General features: G+C 15.2%; 6 annotated features.

The window, feature by feature from the left end:
• Window positions 1-769: 769 nt before the first annotated feature.
• Window positions 770-810: a microsatellite.
• Window positions 811-1104: 294 nt separating this feature from the next.
• Window positions 1105-1138: a microsatellite.
• A 157-nt stretch (window positions 1139-1295) lies between these two features.
• Window positions 1296-1459: a microsatellite.
• Window positions 1315-1437: a microsatellite.
• Window positions 1460-3166: 1707 nt separating the features above from the next.
• Window positions 3167-3231: a microsatellite.
• Window positions 3232-5541: 2310 nt separating this feature from the next.
• Window positions 5542-5593: a microsatellite.
• Between the last annotated feature and the right edge of the window lie 407 nt (window positions 5594-6000).

Here is a 6000-nt window from a genome sequence, read left to right as displayed (position 1 = left end):
ATTAGTTAATTATTTTTTTTTTATATAAGTTATTTTTTAAGATGTTTAATTTTTTTTTCGTGCTTTTTCTTCTTAATTATAAAACTTTTAATATGTCTGAATTTATATCAAATTTCATACGAGAAGTTTTATTTTTTATTTAACTTTCGAGTTTATTTTTTAAAAAGAAAATGTTTAATTAGACTGTTTCTTTTTTTATTTTATAATGTATTTATTCTAGTATTATTATATAATTTAAATATAATAAAAATAAACTTTTATTATTATATAAACCTATTAATATAAAATTTAATAATTTTAAATATATTTAATATAAAAATATATATAAATATATTATATTTTTATATTTATTTATTTCTTTTTATTTCTTTTGATAATTATATATTTTTTTTTTCTTAATTTTATATATTTAATTTAATTTATTAATTTTCTTTTTTTAAAAAGAATTAAAAATAAATATTAAAAAAAAGATGTATCATAAAGTTAATTTTTGTAGTGTTAGCTAAAATTTAGGAGATAATTAAATAGATGTAAAAATATATAAATAAATATCATATATATTAAAAAAATAAAAATAAAATAAAAAAGTTTGATTCTTTAAATTCTTCAAAGGAAAAAATAAATAATAATTATTAAAAATTTAATAATTAATATTTATGTAAAAGTTTTTAAATATATTAAAAAGATTAAAATAATTTTCAACCAAATTATTAATAACGAAGTTTATATTCTACACTAGATCATAAATTAGTTTAAAATGATATTTATTAATAAAATAAAGATATAATACAATAAAAAATAGATAATAATTATTTTAATATTTATTAGTAATAGGAATAAATTAATTATTTAAATGGAAATTTATATTAAAAAACTTTTAAGGAATATATTTATAGATAAAATGATAATTAAATTGAAAAAGAAAAAAATGAAAACGACAATTAAAATGAAGATGAAAATAAAAATAAATTAAAAGAATGCAATATAAAGAAAAACGTATAAATAAATAAATTATATTAAAGTGAGAATTTCTAAACAAGCTACAATGAAGATATATTGAAAAAATAAATAAATTTAAATACAAAATAGGAAAATACAATAAAAAAATAAAATTAATATATAAATAAAAGTGATATATTGAAATTATATAAAAGTTATAACTATTAAAATAATGATCAATTAATAAAATAATCCAAGATATATTAATAAAAAAAAGTATATAAAATAATATTTCTTAATCATAAAAACTATATAACAATTAGGAATAAATAAGTTAACTTTAATAAAATTTAATAAATTAAAATAATTAAATTTATAATATATAAATAATTAATGATAATTTATAAAATAATAATAATAATAATAATAATAATAATAATAATAATAATAATTATAATTATAATAATAATAATAATAATAATAAAAATAATAATAATAGTTATTATATTAATTATAATTAAGATTCGTATATTAATACACTAAGTCAATATAATAATAATTTAAATTTATAAAATAATATGTAAAATTAAAATTAATATATATAAAGTTAATATAAACCCGAATTAGAATATTTAATAAATGAAGAAACTGTACAAGATCATATAAAAAATTATTTAATAATTAAAAAAAGCATAATCTTAGATAAAATAAACTTATAAAATGATTCGTATTAAAAAAACAACTATAAATAAACAAATTTAAATAATTCTAGTATTAATTTATCTTTTCTTTTAGAAAAAAGCACATTTGGAAAAACATAATTCTTTAATTTATAATAATAATAAAATTAAATATATAAATCTATAATATAAATTAATCAAAACAAATTTGGTGAAAATCTATTCGAACATTTTTATTATTATAATGATTATTTCAAGGAAAAAATTATCTAAGTAACCAATTATCGGATAAAAAATAATAAGAAATTCGCACTATTTTATTAAATTTATTTACTTAAAGCCTATGTTTATCACAATAAACAAATTTGATTAATAAATATGAGTTTTTTTAACAAAAATAAATGGAATATCTAAAAAATATTCAAAATATTTACAAAAAAGTTATTTTTTGGAGTGCTCCTTTAGCAAATATATAAGAAGTAGATTAAAACGTGAAAAATGTGAATAATTAATAAGTGATGTATATTATTTGTTTTAAATTAAAATAAATGGAATAAAAAACTTGCGTTTTATATGAAAAATTATACTGTTTTTTAACTTTTTACCCTTATATAGAGTTTTTTGCATCAATTTTTTAATAAATAGCACTTTTTTAGTTGAAAAATTCACATCAAGATTTAAATGAAGAAATTAAACTTTTTTTAGCAAATTTAAGGAATTAATAAGGAAGATTTTTTTACCAAAAAGGAGATTTTTCTATAAATTTTACATATGACATAGACAAACCTTTCTATTATTTTGATGCTAGTACATATGTGTGTAATGTGTTGAGATGTTTTCCAAATTTGGAGTATTTTTCGTCAATTTTTAGTTCTATTATATTGGATAAATCAATTATTTTGTATAGTTAGAGTGCTGAATTGGTCAGTTAATGTTGCTTTTTTTTAATTAGGATGATTTATCCTCTGTAGTATTATAATATAGGTAGTTTAATTCTACCAGAAGATGTTTAGGAGTAGTTTTTGGGAAGTGGATAACCTTTTTTAGTAGGGTTTTTCAGCGATGATGTTGATTATTTTCATTTTGTACTTTAGAAATATGCTGAGAGATTAAACGCAGATAATTCTATAATTTATGATCTTGATAGACAGGAGTTTATTTATAAATTTAAAAATTTGCAAAAAATTTAATTTGGAGATATTTAAATGGAATTAAACTAAATTTTAGATAATTTCTAAAAAGGAGTTTTTTATAAAAATGATGAGTTTTAGTTTTGTTAATTAATTTAAGATTATTTTAGTCAATTAATTAAATAAGCCTATTATTAACCATAAAGACTAATTAGTATTGTCAAAAATATTTTCAAAAATAAAGAAGAAAATGAATTTTTAAGGCTTTTTAAAGAATCTATGAGTTTGTAAAATTATATTTTATAAATAGAATGATTTTTTTATTACATATATATATATATATTTATTTTATATTTTTTTTATTAAATAATAATTGTAATATATGTTTTTTTATAAAAGTTTTTTTAGATTTTTGCAATATATATAAATTTTTTTTTTCAAAAAATATATGATATTTTTTTTTTTTAATTATATATATATATATATTTCTAATAATTTTAAAATATCTATATAAATTATATTTTTATTAAATATTTTTTATATTTTTATATAAAAATTAATTTCCTATTTTATTCTAAAATTTATTAGTTTTTTTATTTAAAACTAATAAAGAATTTTTTTTTTTCATTTCTCTTAAAATTAATATTTTTTTAAATATTTAATTATATATCCATTTTCCAATACTAAATTTATATTAAAAATTTACAAAGTATTTTTTGACTAAATTAATTAATATTTCAATTTTTTAAGTAATTAAATCATTGTTACCATAAAAATTCCAATAATAAAAAAGAGTTAAAAAATAGTCATACTTAAATTTAAAGTTTAAATAAACTAAAAGTATTCTTGTTCGATATAAATAAAAAATTTTTCAATAACAAAAAAACTTTTAAATTAAATTTAGAGAGCTAAATTAAGTTCTGTAATGAAAAAATTATAATCTTACATATTTTAAATGTAATTTTTTAAAAATTCTTAGCCTTTTTTATATTATATATTTAAACTTTCAAAAAAATCCAAAGAAATCTATGCGAAAATAGCAAAACCTTTTTTTAAAATATTCCCAAGTATATTTTCACATTATTAAAATTAACTCAAAGTAAATTAACTATCGAAAAAGTCTTAGTATTTATATCTTACTTCACACAAGTTTTCAAACAAAATATTTTTATAAAAATCATTATATAATTCTTAGTTTTTCCTCTATATCATAATCTTTTCCTATAAATCTTTTACTTTATCTAAATAATATTTATTTTTATCTTATATTTATAAAGCAATTTTATATAAAAATTCTAATAAATTTTACTATATTGCAACTGATCTTGTAGCCCATATTCTATAATGAATTGCTGAGGTAATAATTTACTATCCTATAAGGTTAATTATTATTTCCTTTTCAATTAATTAAACTTAGATTTAATGCATGTATGTTTAATTAATAAATATTATACATAGAGGTTATGCTAATAATATAATCAATGATATAAAAATGATAAAATAAGCCTAAGAATTAAATTAAAAAGTTGATTAAAAATTTGCCATTTATCTATTTCTTTTATGGGTTTGTTATTTTTTTATTTAAGCTTTTGATTATAACATAAGATTTTTTTTTTTATTTATTTAAAGAATTTAAAGTACTTATTCAATTAAATTAATTTGAATTCGAATTTTTTAAGGATGAAAAGAGCCATGTAATTTAAGGAGTTTATTTCTTTCAGAATTTTAAAAAATACTTAAAATTATTATAATGAAAATTAAAAGAAAAAAAATAAATATATTAATTGCCAAGTTATATAATTGGAAAATTTCTACATCTTCAATTATTTTTTTGGCATTAGATTTTACTTCTTAGTTTAATTATATGATAAAATTTTACATTTCTTATATATTCATCCATATAAAAATAGAGTCTTCATTTTTTAATTAAAGAGTAGATCCTAGTAGGATTGTTGTCTTATAATAAATCATAAAAACATTATTTAAAGTAAGTTTTACTTTATTCTCGACAATTAAATTGGTTTAAATATCTATTACATGATATAAAGTTACTTCAATCTTATTTTTAATTAATATTCGAATTAAGAATATTAAACTTTTTTATTAAATAAATTAATTAGTTTTCTTGAAGAAATTTTTAGTTTAAATCTATATAATAGATTAGATTTTGGAATATTTATTGCTTAAATACAGGATCTTCTAAATCAAGAAAATTTCTTTAAATAACTCTTAAAAATGATGTTTCTTTTAAGGTCGAAATAATATCTAAGTAAACTAAATATACTTAATTTATTTGTTTACAATTTTCTAACTAATTTACTTATTAATTATTATTGATTTATTATATTAATAAAGTTGTCCCTATTGATATTATTAAAGCTATATATAATAAGGCTTTTATGTATTCCAAAATTTAAGAATCATAAGGTGATTTATACTTTATATTAGTCTATTTTTTTATAATTAAATATAACCTTTAACATTGATGAGCAACTTTAGGAAGCGTTTTAATTTTTTTCTTATGACTCAAATTATTATAATGATGAATCGTATAATTATTATATTTCTTTTACTTCAATTTATTTTTTGCTAAGAAAAACTGTTTAACTTTGATTTTCTTAATTGACAAGAATTTACATTATTTTGTTATAATTAAATATATAATTATGTATTTTTTAAAAATAATTTATTTATTCTGTTTTTTCAGTTTCTGTTTAACTAGTAATATCTGATTTACTTAATATGTTTCCTGAAATGTTATTACTTTAAATATTTATTATTTTTATATATAATTTAATATTTTATTTTCTTATTTATTTTAATACTTTTATTGTTTTTTTATTTATTTAGGTAAAATATGAGTTTAATTTAATATTTCTTCAAATTAAATTTCCTCTTAAATTTATTTTTCTGTACTATTTTATTTTGGTTAATTTTAAATTTTATTCTAGCTATTTAATATTTAAATTTCTTCAATATTTGAATCATTCATTTGATTTCCGAAAAAATTTTCTTCGAAATACGAACTTTTTTCATCCAACTCTTAAGATGTAAAATCAGATAAGTTAAATTCATATTAAGACATTTTTTTTTGGTAAAAATGGCTTTAAAATGCTATACTGTTTTTTTTTAGGTTATTTCTTAATATATATGTTTCTTAGAAATTATCATTGTATATTTTTTTCATTATTTACTATAAGATTTACAAATACTGCTTTTTTTTTAATTATTATCCACTTTGTGGTAATTAT

The sequence above is a fragment of the Ichthyophthirius multifiliis genome (assembly GCF_000220395.1).
Source record: "Ichthyophthirius multifiliis unplaced genomic scaffold scaff_1120509251068, whole genome shotgun sequence".
Lineage (NCBI taxonomy): Eukaryota > Ciliophora > Oligohymenophorea > Hymenostomatida > Ichthyophthirius > Ichthyophthirius multifiliis.
The sequence above is the reverse complement of the archived record's forward strand: the minus strand, read 5'-3'. Positions and strand labels throughout refer to the sequence as shown.